Source organism: Saccopteryx bilineata, chromosome 4, assembly GCF_036850765.1.
Source record: "Saccopteryx bilineata isolate mSacBil1 chromosome 4, mSacBil1_pri_phased_curated, whole genome shotgun sequence".
Lineage (NCBI taxonomy): Eukaryota > Metazoa > Chordata > Mammalia > Chiroptera > Emballonuridae > Saccopteryx > Saccopteryx bilineata.
In genome coordinates, this window is record NC_089493.1 from 121825934 (window position 1) to 121841789 (window position 15856).

General features: G+C 41.3%; 1 non-coding gene and 1 pseudogene across 1 annotated transcript; one reads left to right on the forward strand and one right to left on the reverse strand.

The window, feature by feature from the left end:
• Positions 1-1514: 1514 nt before the first annotated feature.
• TRNAS-AGA (transfer RNA serine (anticodon AGA)) lies at positions 1515-1590 on the reverse strand. Its single transcript has one exon. It is a non-coding gene; the product is annotated as a tRNA-Ser (tRNA).
• Positions 1591-13707: 12117 nt separating this feature from the next.
• Positions 13708-15856, forward strand: part of LOC136335536 (microphthalmia-associated transcription factor-like) — a 50096-nt pseudogene continuing 47947 nt past the window's right edge.

Genomic DNA, 15856 nt, shown 5'->3' on the forward strand with positions numbered 1-15856 from the left:
TGGGTCCCTTTTCCCCTTTACTAACCCTCATGCCCTTCCTCTGGTAAGCACAATACTGTCGTTTGTTTATGAGTTTCAGTTTTATATCCCACAGATGAGTGGAATTATATGGTCCTTAGCTTTTCCTGACCAACTTATTTTGCTTAGCATGATATTCTTAAGGTTTATTCACTTTGCCAAAATGGCATGATTTTATTTTTATTTTTAAAAACAATTTCAGCTCATTCAGAAATGTACTATTCTAAAGAAAGGTAATATAGACAACATATGAAGTATTAAATGAAAATTTGGCTATAATATGCCGATGAGAAATCTAATCTTTTGCAGTGAAGTTTCAAAAGTCAGAAAGTTTATATAGCAAATGACCACAAATATTTTTTTTTTGTATTTGCAAGGCATCCATCATCTTGATTCAAAGATTTTATATAAAAAAAGTCAGATTGCTTCTATTTTTTTACCTTCTTCCACCCTGTTGTGTCTTAAATTTATTTCATTTTACTCTGAAACACATCACTAGAGAGAATTCAAACAAGCAGCAATTCATTCAGTAATCTCTAAATCTGTGCTGTATTTGAGTATATAATATAAACGAAGACAGAAACACACCCATATGAATAAAACCCATTAATTGATATATGGTTTGACAGTCACCAAGAATATATCATAAATATGTATGATATTCTTGGACCATCTTTTACACTTTGGATTCAGAATTGGATGAAAAATGGGTATAATTACATGGAACCAGATGGCTCTCTTGTGACTAAATGTTTATAGAAATTTTTGCAGGTTGTGTATTCCAACAAATTTTGTAATAATTAAAATTTACATGAGGTCTTTCTGATTTATTATTTTAAAAAAATAGAAGTTTTTTTTTATTAAAATAAGACATCTTAAGAATAGAACATGTAGTATACATATATAGCTATTACACATTAAATGTTTACTCAAATGTAAGTAAAACTAAGTTTTATGTATTGATTGTTTCCATTTTTATTGTTTAGTCTAAGGCTATACATTTATGAGTCTGTACTATGCAATTAAGCTGAAACATGAATAGTTAAGTAGGATCAAACATATAGTTTCTGAATGTGTGATTTAAAATAAAGAAGTCATTCATGGTGAGACCAATTAAACATTATGGTTAAATTTCAGATAATTTTGCTAATGTTATACATATTTTATTTTTTTTATTTTTTTTATTTTTTCATTTTTCTGAAGCTGGAAACAGGGAGAGACAGTCAGACAGACTCCCGCATGTGCCCGACCGGGATCCACCCGGCACGCCCACCAGGGGCGGTGCTCTGCCCCCCAGGGGGCGATGCTCTGCCCATCCTGGGCGTCGCCATATTGCAACCAGAGCCACTCTAGCGCCTGAGGCAGAGGCCACAGAGCCATGCCCAGCGCCCGGGCCATCTCTGCTCCAATGGAGCCTTGGCTGCGGGAGGGGAAGAGAGAGACAGAGAGGAAAGCGCAGCGGAGGGGTGGAGAAGCAAATGGGCGCTTCTCCTGTGTGCCCTGGCCGGGAATCGAACCCGGGTCCTCCGCACTCTAGGCCGACGCTCTACCGCTGAGCCAACCGGCCAGGGCCATACATATTTTAAATAAAAATAATCTAAATTTTATACATTTTATTTTGCAATATATCTTTTTTTTTTTTTTTTTACACAGCAAGAAGCACACAGTATTTAATTTGAAGGTCAGCCCCGAGGGAACAGAAACATCAGGGAGTCTGAGCAGTCCCAGAAGAAGAAAAGGAAGAGGAAGTTACTGGGAGAGGGAGGCCAGGAGGGGTATCGTTTGGCCCCCGGGGGTCACAAGCTAGAAGGTGGGTGTGTGGGTTTTTTTTATTATTAAATTTAATGCAGTGACATTGATAAATCAGGGTACATATGTTGAGAGAAAACATCTCTAGATTATTTTGACATTTGATTGTGCTGTATACCACTCCCCCAAAGTTAAATTGTCTTCTGTCACCTTCTATCTGGTTTTCTTTGTGCCCCTCCCCTCCCCCAACCCCTCTATCCTTCTTAACCCCCTCCCCCCTCCCCCACCCCCCACCCCTGTTGCCATCACAATCTTGTTCATGTCTCTGAGTCTCATTTTTATGTCCCTTCTATGTATGGATTCATATAGTTCTTAGTTTTTTTCTGATTTACTTATTTCACTCCGTATAATGTTATCAAGGTCCATCCATGTTATTGTAAATGATCTGATGTCATCATTTCTTATGGCTGAGTAGTATTCCATAGTATATATGTACCAAAGCTTTTTAATCCACTCGTCCTCTGACGGACACTTGGGCTGTTTCCAGATCTTCGCTATTGTGAACAATGCTGCCACAAACATGGGGGTGCATTTCTCCTTTTGGAGCCGTTCTATGGTGTCCTTGGGGTATATTCCTAAAAGTGGGATAGCTGGGTCAAAAGGCAGTTCGATTTTCAGTTGTTTTTTTTTTTTTTTTTGCATTTTTCTGAAGCTGGAAACAGGGAGAGACAGTCAGACAGACTCCCGCATGCGCCCGACCGGGATCCATCCGGCACGCCCACCATGGGGCGATGCTCTGCCCACCAGGGGGCGATGCTCTGCCCATCCTGGGTGTGGCCATGTTGCGACCAGAGCCACTCTAGCGCCTGAGGCAGAGGCCTCAGAGCCATCCCCAGCGCCTGGGGCCATCTTTGCTCCAATGGAGCCTTGGCTGCGGGAGGGGAAGAGAGAGACAGAGAGGAAGGCGCGGTGGAGGGGTGGAGAAGCAAATGGGCGCTTCTCCTGTGTGCCCTGGCCAGGAAGATTTTCAGTTTTTTGAGGAATCTCCATACTGTTTTCCACAGAGGCTGCACCAGTCTGCATTCCCACCAGCAGTGCAGGAGGGTTCCCTTTTCTCCACAGCCTCGCCAGCACTTATTCTGTGTTGTTTTGTTGATGAGCGCCATTCTGACTGGTGTGAGGTGATATCTCATTGTGGTTTTAATTTGCATTTCTCTAATGATTAGTGATGTTGAGCATTTTTTCATATGCCTGTTGGCCATATGTATGTCCTCTTTGGAGAAGTGTCTATTCATCTCTTTTGCCCATTTTTGGATTGGATTGTTTGTCTTCCTGGTGTTGAGATTTACGAGTTCTTTATAAATTTTGGTTATTAACCCTTATCCGATGTATTGTCAAATATGTTCTCCCATTGTGTAGTTTATCTTTTTATTCTGTTCTTGTTGTCTTTAGCTGTGCAAAAGCTTTTTAGTTTGATATAGTCCCATTTGTTTATCCTGTCTTTTATTTTACTTCCCATGGAGATAAATCAGCAAATATATTGCTCCGAGAGATGTCCGAGAGCTTACTGCCTATGTTTTCTTCTAAGATGCTTATGGTTTCATGGCCTACATTTAAGTCTTTTATCCATTTTGAGATTATTTTTGTGAGTGGTGTAAGCTGGTGATCTAGTTTCATTTTTTTGCAGGTAGCTGTCCAATTTTCCCAATACCATTTGTTAAATAGGCTGTCTTTACTCCATTGTATTTCCTTGCCTCCTTTGTCAAACATCAGTTGTCCATAGAACTGTGGGTTTATTTCTGGGTTCTCTGTTCTGTTCCATTGATCTGTATGCCTGTTCTTATGCCAGTACCATGCTGTTTTGAGTACAGTGGCCTTGTAGTATAACTTGATATCAGGAAGTGTGATACCTCCCACTTTATTCTTCTTTTTTAAGATTGCTGAGGCTATTCATGTTCTCTTTTGGTTGCATATAAATTTTTGGAATATGTGTTCTATATCTTTGAAGTATGTTATTGGTATTTTAATTGGTATTGCATTGAATTTATATATTGCTTTGGGTAATATAGACATTTTAATGATGTTTATTCTTCCTAACCATGAGCATGGTATGTGCTTCCACTTGTTTGTATCTTCCTTGATTTCTTTTATTAATGCTTTGTAATTTTCCGAGTACAAGTCTTTAGTCTCCTTGGTTAAGTTTATTCCTAGGTACTTTATTTTTTTTTTGGTTGTAATTGTGAAGGGGATTGTTTCCTTAATTTCTCTTTCTGACTGTTCATTGTTGGTGTATAAAAATGCCTCTGATTTCTGAGTATTGATTTTATATCCTGCCACTTTGCTGAATTCATTTATCAGGTCCAGTAGCTTTCTCACTGAGACTTTAGGGTTTTCTATATACAATAGCATATCATCTGCAAATAATGATAGTTTTACTTCTTCTTTTCCAACTTGAATGCCTTTTATTTCTTCTTCTTGTCTGATTGCTGTGCCTAGGACTTCCAGGACCATGTTAAATAAGAGTGGTGAAAGGGGGCACCCCTGCCTTGCTCCTGATCTTAAGGGTATTGCTTTTAATTTTTGCCCATTGAGTATGATGTTGGCTGTGGGTTTCTCATAGATGGCTTTTATCATGTTGAGGTATGTTCCCTGTATTCCCACTTTGCTGAGAGTTTTGATCATGAATGGGTGCTGGATTTTATCAAATGCTTTTTCTGCATCTATTGAAATTATCATATGGTTTTTCTCCTTCTTTTTGTTTATGTGATGAATCACATTGATTGATATGAATATTGTACCATCCTTGCCTCCCCAGAATAAATCCCACTTGATCATGGTGTATGATTTTTTCCATATATTGTTGGATTCGGTTTGCTAATATTTTGTTGAGGATTTTAGCATCTATATTCATCAGAGATATTGGCCTATAATTTTCTTTCTTTGTGTTGTCTTTGCCTGGTTTTGGAATCAGAATTATGCTGCAATATATCCTTTTTAGTGAATTTAGGGTTAAATCAAATTTTTCTGGCTATTTTTGTTTTGTGCTAATATTTTGAATATGTTATATTATGTTTTATTACATATATACCAAAAGTTTCTTTAGCTATATTGTTACCAGGTGGCAAGGGAATATGACTAGGCAGTATAAAATATGCACATAAAAATATCTTTCTCTAAATCTAATATTATTCTCTCTCTTTAAGGGTTTACTATTAAAAAAAGACTAAATTCTGAATATTTTTTTTGTAGATGCTGGCCTTTAGATTTTCATTTATAAGAATTTGTATGTAATGTTTCACACATACTGACAGAAAATGTGACTAAAAGGTATGCTGTTCTAAATATTTACATTTTTGAAAGAAATTTTTCTGATTTTATCTCAATGATCTACATTCTCTAATCAAAGGAAGTGTGAAGTATGAAGATTTATGTTAATCTCAGTGGTAATTATTGATGATCCTTATTTTTCTTTCTCTACTCCTAACTCAGAAGTTCTGCTTAAGGAACAGGCAATAAAAAGACAGCCACTGGTAATATAGGACTTAGAGCAACTCAGTTTTGTAACTTTGAATAATTTACATTAAGTCAATGAATTATAAGAATGTGGTATGGTAGTCTCCCTTATTTGCAAAGGATATGTTTCAAGACCCGTATTCATGTCTAAGAGCACAGACAATACCAAATCCTATGTATACTATGGTTTTTCCTATACATGCATACCTATGATAAAGTTTAATTCATGAACTAAGTACACTAAGAGTGTAACAATAACACTAAAATAGAACAATGCTAATAATATACTGTATAAAGTTATAAGAACCATGTGAATGTGGTCCTGCTCTCAAAATATCTCATTGTACATTATTCACCATTTTTTTATGATGATGATATGAAGTAATAATATGCCTATTTGATGAGATAATGTGAGACACTATGACTAGCATTAAGCTGCTACTGACCTTCTGATGATATGTCAGAAGGAGGATCATTTGATTTGTGTGATCCTGTATCAAGGAGGTATAATAATAACAATGGCTGGATGTTAGGAGCAAGCAATGTCAATGGTTGGGAAACTCAATATTTTCAAATGTCAGCTGTCTGTGGGTAACTGAGAATGTGAAGAGTGAAAGCATGAATAGAAGGGTCTACTGTGAAGGACTCACTCTGAAACATCAATGATTGACTTTACACACCTTTTCAAGTCACCTTCTCTCTTTTCTTAGTCCCTCATTTGTCTTTTTTTAAACTTTCATCCAGTATCTGACTCTCAAATCCTTCTGTACCAATCCTTCAATGCCTTTCTTCAGTGCTGCTGACTTCTATACCCATATTAAGTCAGGAGCTCACTTCCTTAAAGAATGATATCATTACAATTTTTAAAGTAGTTAGTTCCCTAAATTATCTTGTTATGTATCTGTCCAGTTATTATTTGTGTGCATAACCACAGAGCTAATCAATTATCCTTAAAATATAGAAAAACTATATTTTGCTTTAAGTGGACAAGGCCCACTGGGGGTGAGGACAGAGGAGACGCACAAACCTGACTCCTGGGACCAGGTTCAGTGACACAGATCTGCTTTATTCAGGAAGTAAGTAATCTTATATAGATGGGTTCAGCCAATAGGATGTTAGTGTAGGGCAACTGGCCAAGAAAGGTCAGAGGGCTGACCAGCTGGCGCTAAGTCATTTTCACACAGCAGGTGAGCTTCCTTCCTGGGTGTGCCCAGGAGGGTTCTTGGAGCTGGAATATTCTCACAGCATTGCATCAACCACAGCCACTAGGTAAATGCTCTGTGCTCTACCTACATCTCCCCCTTCTCTTTTAATTAAGGCCAGTTGAACTTGCTTAATGACTGCTTGTTGCTGTTGTGGCTTCTGAATGCTATGCATTATGCAACGGAACCCTAGTAGAATTAAAACAACTATAAAACCTTTTATACTATATGCTAATATAATAGCTGGATTAAACAATGAAGCAAGCTTCTGTAATGTTTGACTAGTTAGGAAATAGAACAAGGGTCTTAAACAGGGGATTCCTCCTAGGGCAGCGGTTCTCAACCTGTGGATCATGACCCCGGTGGGGGTCGAATGACCAAAACACATGGGTCGCCTAAAGCCATCGGAATACATATTTTATTTAAAAATGTATAATAAATATGTATTTTCTGATGGCTTTAGGTGACTCCTGTGTTTTGGTCGTTCGACACCCGCCGGGGTCATGACCCACAGGTTGAGAACTGCTGTCCTAGGGGTTGGGATGTCATTTCTCTCCCATTGTGTTACAGAGACCTCCCAGGTGCCATTAAACACAGTTCCAATTTTTTTTTCTTGTATTTTTCTGAAGCTGGAAATGGGGAGAGACAGTCAGACAGACTCCCGCATGTGCCCAACCGGGATCCACCCGGCACACCCACCAGGGGGCGATGCTCTGCCCACCAGGGGGCGATGCTCTGCCCCTCCGGGGGGTCGCTCTGTTGCGACCAGAGCCACTCTAGCTCCTGGGGCAGAGGCCGAGGAGCCATCCCCAGCGCCCAGGCCATCTTTGCTCGAGTGGAGCCTTGGCTGCAGGAGGGGAAGAGAGAGACAGAGAGGAAGGAGAGGGGGAAGGGTGGAGAAGCAGATGGGCACTTCTCCTGTGTGCCCTGGGCAGGAATCGAACCCGGGACTTCTGCACGCCAGGCCGATGCTCTACCACTGAGCCAACCGGCCAGGGCCAACACAGTTCCATTTCGATTGCAAAAAATGGACATAGGTCCATGCACACCCCCTCCCCCCAAAGGTCCCAGAGTCCAAACACGGAACGAATGGCTTGCCATGGGCTGCATACTGCATATGTTTGTATTATGTCTCTCAGCTTCCGATGCCAAACTCCAAGGTTGACAGTCTATGTATCCAGGCCAGAGGCAATGAGGCAGTCTTTTCAAGGAATTCTTTCTCTTGGGAGTGTACTTAGATGTTCGTCATAAAGGAATGGGCAAAAAGGCGACCCTGGGAAGGCAAGGTTAGTGGGGTGGGCCCAGCTGTTGGTAGCTAGGGGGAGGAGGGCTTGTAGGCCAAGTACTGAGCCTTGGTTGGTAATACCATTTTCAGCAAAGTCCCCCGTAGTATGATTTTAAAGGAGGACCCACCCCTCCGAGGGGATGGTGTTATTAAATTTAAGTAGCATTGGGTCACTAAGGTTACCCCACATAGTGCCATTCCACTGTTGGGATTCCTGGCTACTATTGTCACAAGGGAGACTAAGGGAGCACTTACTGGAACATACTGCTAGAAACTGTGGGCTATTAACTTCAACAAGCATAATTATGCCAGGGTGGGGAACAGCTGCCTAGATACGAGGATCTCCTTGCACCTGGGAGTTCGCTGTGATAATGGCACACATGAGGAGGAACAGAGGGCCTGGACCTGGGGGTCCATCAGGGGCTGATCTTTGAGTCTGTTTGGCTAGGACCTTCATATCTCCCCAGGTTATGTTATGAGCACGTTGGTTATGAAATATCCTCCTGGAGCGCTGAGGATCTGCTCCAGGCAGCCGTTCATCAAGGCTGAGGCTGGCCATCTCCTAAACTGGAGGGTTTGCAGGTGTTGGAGGCATCATCGGTGGGGTCATCTTGGGACACAGGGAGTGGCCATACATTCCTTCCTGGGATCCAAATTGGATGCAGGCTATTTTATGAAAAAACACAAGCATAACCTCTCCCTTGTGTTAGAAGATAGTGTGGTCTCCACCACTGAGCTGTGGCTGGGTCCTTCCAGTGTACAAATGGTAAAGGGGTTGGGTGGCTATGAAGGCCTCCCCAATGTTTGTAGGCTGGGGTTATACCATCAGAATCAGAAGTTAAATAATTAAGGGTGAAGACAACACTGGTAAGCACTTCTCTGGGTGAAGCCTGAGGCATATCCCCCTTCTTTTTGAATTTGAAGCTTAATGTCTCTGTGTCACCATTCTACTATGGCTTTTCCTTGGGGATTATAAGGAATGCCAAGGCGGTGTGTGATTTGCCATTGGGAACAAAAGGCTTTAAATTGGCTGCTGGTATAACAGGGCCCATTGTCAGTTTTAATTTCCCAAGGTACACCAAGGCAAAGCATGGCCTGTCAAAGGGCACGAATTGCATGTGTAGTTTTTTCTCCTGCTAGGGCCGTGGCTGAGAGGGCTCCGGAGAAGGTGTCTACTGTTACATGTACGTAACGGAGTTTGCCAAGTTGGGGGATATGAGTGATCTATTTGCCATGCAGCATTAGGCTGTAAGCCTCAAGGGTTGACACCCTGTGGTTGTAGGAGTCCTAAGGGTAGTAAGGGCCTGCATTGTTTACATACGCGAACAAGATGTTAGCAGGTTGCGTGAGTGAGATGGGGAAAGAGAGATTTGAGAGAATGGGAAGACATATGAAGCCGGGCATGAAGTTGTCTGGCTTGCTCAATAGGGGAGACTGTTAAAACTAGATAATCAACTTGTGTGTTGCCTGCCACTAGGGGGTCAGACAAGCCAGAATGGGAGCAAAGATGCTAAATATAGCAAGGGTGTTGACGCTCCTCTAACAGTTCTTTAAGCTGGCTGAGAGCCTATCTAGTAATGTCTGCTTGGGCTGGAAGGTGGAATGGGCAAGACCTTTAACTGTTTGTACGGCATAGGCACTATCCGAGAAGATAGTGAGAGGAGCCTGTTGCCAGAGGTGCAGGGCATAATGGGTGGAAAGTCTAATGGCATTCAGGGTGGGCTGTTTTTCATTCCTTGCAGCAGGACTGTCCATTGATACCACTGTACTGGAAGGGCGTGGTTGGTGGAGGGCACTGTAAAAGCAGAATAAGGCTTGTCTTCCGGATGGACATGGGCTGCCCTGCACTGCAGAGGGATGTGGCAAACCTGGTTGCAAAGTGCTCACCTTTGCCATATGCTCACTAATTGCCCCCAAATCGTGGAGGAGCCTCTATCCTCCAGATACCCTCCTCTGCATCACAAAAATAGGTGAACTATGAGGACTGGTGGAGGGCCCAACATGTCCGGTTTCCAGCTGTTGCTGTAATAGCCTGTGCAACCTTCCCAATCTAGGAGCTGTCATTGGCCACTGCTCAACTCACATTGGTTGGTTGGCATCCCACGTGAGCCCCTACTGGCTCCAGGGGCTTAAGTTGGGCAGTGGCTTTTAGGATTGGGGTGACTGGCTGGGGAGGGCGAGCCCTGGCAGGGATTGTGGGAGCGGCGACCACTGCTGCTTCTGCTTCTTCTACTTCTTCGGAATGTGGAGCCGACAGTGCAGCCACCAACCCGGCTGGCATCTCTGTGGGCTCAGCCGCGAGCCCACCAAACTCAGGGGCTCAACCACCCTCCTCCTCCAAAGAGGGAGGTGAACAGGGGGGCAGGGTCCCCCCAAAAGAGGAGTAGCCAGCAGGATACCAGGAACCAGCAGAGGGTCCTCAGCAGGAGCACTGGCCAGACAGGCATGCACCCCCAACAAGGCCAGGAGTGAGGCCAAGAAGCAAGGCCTACCCCCATGCACCTTGTCCAAAAAAACAAGTTGGAGAGCCTGGGCCCAAGCATTAGGGTACCAGAGAGGTGTGTCCCCAAACCACGGACCGAAACCAGAGAGGATTTCCCAGTAGGTACAAAGATTCTTTTTACTAACTTTCTTTGTACTAACTTTAACTCACCTACTCTGCAATAGGGCATGCAGGGCTCTCGCCTGCGGGGCTCAGGAGTGGGGGAGAAGGTTTCCCATTGCAGAGAGTTACTCAGCCATCCCTTAGATGCCGGTTAGGTCCCTGTTCAAGGCACTAGTATGTGGACAAGGAAAATGGGGGTGGGGGGGTGAGGACAACGAAGACTCCGGGGAACAGGTTCAGTGACGCAGACCCGCTTTATTCAGGAAGTAAGCTAGCTTATATACATGGGTTCAGCCAATAGGATGTTAGTGTAGGACAAATGGCCCAAAAAGGTCAGAGGGCTGCTCCTCTGGTGCTGAGTCAATTCCGCGCAGTGGGCAAGCTTCCTTCCTGGGTGTGCCCAGGAGGGTTCTGGGAGCTGTAGTATTCTCACAGCATTGCATCAGCCACAGCCGCTGCTCTGCACTCTACCTACAACTTTTATAATCAATACTAAGAATTAAAAACTTATTTTATATTAAAATAATTGGTGTTACTCTAACCTATCAGTATTTTCTCCAGTCTTCATGTGTTTTGCATCTTTTTTCCCCATGCTTTTGCATATTTTTTTGTAAGCAAGTCTGTTTTTCCTATTATGATTATTATTTTTTTTTAAAAAACTTAGGCCCACTTGAGAACTTACTCTGCTATCTGATAGATACTTAAACCTTTACTAATTTGCTACTTTCTTTATCTTTTTAAAGACTTATATCTTTAATAAATTATATTTTAATGCAGAGGAGAAAATGGTATACTCTCTATTGTATAAGTGTCCAGATCTGACTAGGTAATTTCTCTCTCTCTCTCTCTCTCTCTCTCTCTCTTTTACATGTACTTACCATTGTATTCTCTCATGAAGTAATATATGAAAAGAAAAAATTTCATCAATTATTTTTGTATCTTGTCATCAGTTTTCTTGTCATCAGTTTGGCAGAAAGATGATTAAAATATGTAAAAGTTAAATAGCATATTAGAATATGAATACATTTCATTGTTTTGTATATTTTAGGAGTATGAATTATTTTATTGACCATGAAAATATAGTCAACATTTATAGCCTTTCTTATTTGTCACTAAAATTATTTTATGGGCAGAAGAAGTACTCTTATATTTAACCAATCTTATAACTAACAGTTTAATTTTCTGGTTATATATAAAAGTGAAATAACAGATAAAAACTTTACAATGTAACATAAACTTATACTCCAAAATTGAACATTCATTTATTCAAAATAATTATTGGCTTTTTAATTAGTGCATATAATTCACCCAATATGATTGTGGTTACTTTTTTTCCTCAGCAGTGGTAGTGGTTTTAATTCAACTATAACTGGCATTTAATAATAAATATTACTGTCATATTTCAGTTTGACAACTTAAATAATTAACAGTGAGCTGGAAGATAAAGATAATATTGCAGTAATAGAGGCCCTTATATTAGCTTAATATTGATTGAGCGCCCTGAGCTATCACTCACTCATTTATCTATGAGATCAACTATGTCTATGAGATTGGTTTTTGTTTTGTTTTTCTTTTAAAGATTACATATATGAGTGATATAATACAGTACTTGTCTTTTTATGTTTGATACATTATTACAAAGATATTTTTTAGTGTAAGCCACTAAATTTGTGGCATCTTGTCACTTAGCAATAGAAAACTCATATAACACCATGTTCTAACATCAATAGATATACGACATTTATACTCACCAAGATCTCCTATTCAAAATACATCCATACATTAGCTAGCTCAACTATAATGATTTTCAATTTTATTCCCCTGACTCTAGGCAACGTATTTTCATACTACAATCTAAATGTTATGATAACTAAAATGAAATATACTAATAATCTAATATCACAATTTTCAAATTTTCTACATGTTATTTTGTTATTTCCACACAAACTTATTAGACCTCTTTTTAAAACTTATGGTATCTATAATGGCCAATTCAGTACTTAATTTCTTCCTTATCCATGCTACATGCTATTATTATCACTTAAGCAAGAACAACAAGCAAAATTATTCACGCTTGCCTTCATTCATTCTTTCTATTGTAGCTTTTAGAAAGGGCCAAAACCTAACAAATGTAAATTTTATGTTTTTACAATCAAATTAAACACAGTGAAAAAACATTTTTTCTAATGAAAAATAAACTCCATCATAAGATAACATCTAATCTCCAGGAAAGATAGAGAAAACATAATACATTGATCTTGAAATCTCTCAATTTTTGCTTTGCTATCCTCCTTCCCATCACCATCTCCCATACTCATCTTATTACTGTACCTAGAGGAGAAGATGAAATTATTTTGCTCACAGACTAACTTTGTTATGTATTTCCTTTGGTTTATTCTTTCATTTTTTTCTTCTCGTTGCTGTGTTTTTGACAGCTACTTCTCACAGGTATTATGCTTACCTTCTCTTTGTATGAACTTTATCACAAAGTAAGAAACAGAATATTCCCAATTGATTTTGAGTCCCCATAACTTTACTTCTTCCTTTTGCAATCTAACCTCCAAATACAGAGTGGAAGAGATATTTTTGCAATGCTTCTTATTGGATTGTCCAATTCTGAGGTGAAAAGCAAGTTTTCTTTCTTACTCCCTCCACTTTTATTGCAACAAAGATGACAGAAGAAGTATTACTACCTTAATAAAAAAAGAAAGCAATATAAATGAAATAAAGTTTCTGCTATAGGAAAAATGTATAAACTACTCAGTCCATCCTAAGTAAAGTTTTGACAGGAGAAGGTGTAGCAAGATTTTAAATGTGATTTTGACCACACTCCCCTCCTCTGGACTCTAATCCCTGCAATGGTGGTAATTAGATAGGTCCTGGAATAAGTTTCAGAATAACTTTTTCCTTCTCTCTTTTAGAAACTTGGTTTGAGAACCACATCCAAATTAGTGGCAGTAGGTAAGCAGTGACATAATGTGGTTAAATAGAATAGCCTAAGGCAATTCTCTTGGGAACTTATAGCCTGGATGTGATGTGGAAGAAACTCAGAATTTCTTCCATGTCCTAATGGAAGACGCAAATGGTAGTTGAGAGTCTGACTAACTAGCTTACTAGTTAGTTTGATATAAGAGCTGCATTAGAATTAAGAATCTTTGGACTTGTCATTCCAAAATGGCAGTGGAGATGTACGTTTCAACTGCCACCTTCCAGGACCAAATTGGATTACAAATTAATTTAAGAACAATTATCTTGAAAAACCAACTCTGGACTAAAGAAAGAAGAGTCCATAACCAAGGATCACAGAAGAAGCCACACCGAGACTGGTAGGAAGGATGGAGATGCATAAAAGGCTGCCTGCTTCCAGAAGTGAGAGGTGGCTGAAGATCTGGAGGGACTCTCCTATGGAGAGAGTCACTGTGAGAACTATAGGTCCTCAGCCCCAAGCCCAAAGCCCCAGCCTAGAGTCCTACAGCCTAGAAGAGGTGGCCACACAGCATTTGGAGGTAAAAAGAGCCAGGTTTCTATCTGTTAGAAGGAAATGGAGCTCTCAGAAATGCAGGCTCTGTCTTAAAGGACCTGAGCCAAAAATCTCATTCACAGCCACTTACCTGGGGCTCCAGTAGAGGGGGAGTTGAGAGGACTAGAGTTGCATGAGGGGAGTGTAAATTTGGAGGCCCAGGGAGAGAAACTGTGGGAGATGGCCACCACAACCCCTGTGCTCATTCTCCAATACTGCAGTCACATTTTCATGGGCAAAGCATCTGCTCTGAGCAGCATCAGCCTAAGAAAAAGCAGCTGCTCTGCCCTTGGGAGTTTCTCCTACCCAAGTCATGAAATCAGGCCATTCTGCAAGGCCAGCAAGAAGGGTATGCATCAGTGACTCAGTTTTCTGGTGCTGAAGCCAAACTAAAGCTTTGTTCCACTTGATTCTGACTATAAGACTAGGGCTTCTACATTTTGGGAGACTCAATAGAAACTGTCAGGAGAGCAGGTAGACCACACCTCTGGGTCTCAGAGGCCACATCTACTAGATTCCTTAGGCCACACCTTATTGAAATCTGAGAAAAAAGTCTTGACTGTGACTCCTGGAGCTGAGAGGCAGAGCCTTGCCCACTACTCATATTAATCTCTGAATTTCTGCAGGCTCTAAACTCAAGCAGAAGTTTTTTTCAGTGAGTGAGCCAAACAAGCAGCCAACAGAAAGAAGTTGCACAAGGCAAGACTCAGGAAACCTTGACCTTTTAAGCGGACCTTCCCCCAGGCCTGAAGTGGGTAAAATTCAGCCAAGGTGTACAGCTTGGTATTACCATGTGCCCAGCAGAGGCAGCCACAAACACTGGATTGCTTGTATTGCCAAGAAGGTTGGTGAGGGCCAGTCACAGGCAGTGTTTCCCAGGCCAAAGGCTGGCATGTCCAGAAAACAACTGCAGAAAGCATCGATTCAGGACATAACAACCCTTGCTACAGTGAAATCCTAAGGAAGGCCCCTCACAGCTGAGGTCAGTTCCGTTCTCTGTGATCAGTATTAGCTCAGCAGCTCATGTACATTGAATAGGGTAGAGCTCCACAGTCAGCTAGTGTGGGTGCTTGATATCCTGCCCTGCTGGGCTGGATTCCACAGGGGGAAGGAAGAAATGCTTGGAGCATGAACATTTAATGTGTGGGTTCCTGTGAGCCTATTGTTGGATCTGGTAGAGGGGCTTATCTACCTTTGTGGAGGCACAATAAGCCCCAGGAGAGGCTCTCTCAGTCTTCCCTGAGCCCAGGGACTCAGTTGAAAGAACTCCTGCAGAGGAGACTGTCAGCTACACTCAGTCTGAACCTATTGCTCACCGTGTTGGGGGGAAATAAAATTTGAGGATTCAGTAAGGACTGGGAGATTAAGCTCTGGAGTAGGGGCCACATTCTCCATACTGAGTTTCTAAACAAAAGATTCCTAAAGTATGGGGTGCCACTAATGTTAATTCACAACCTCAGCAGCCATACCCCACCAAACAGACAACCTGTAAAGGAATTTACTAGGTGAGGCCAGTCTGAGCCCACACTACAGTCTTATTATAGAAGACTCCATGGGAAGACCAGGCAGCTGCAAGAGGAGGAGGAGCAGCTGAAAAGTGGAGACAAATCTTACGAAGCTTGAAGCTTTTATGGGGCTGCTGTATCTCTAAACAGGAGAAAGCTGATCCTTATACACAGGTAGTTTCCTCCCACACTACCCAGACACAGAAAATGCAGACAAAATCAGTGAAAAGTGCAGTAGCTTCAGGTAGCCCACAATGGCTTACAAACAACAGCTCATGCCAACTCAAGAAGATCTAGAGCCAACACAACTGGTAGTGGGTGGCAGACAGCATCAATCCTAGACACAACTATATACACAAGCAGCATGCCCAAAGGTGGACTCTAGTAGGCACTAGACACTGTGGAGAATAAATATGTCCAACAGAAAAGACATTTCATAGTGTATAATACACATGATCA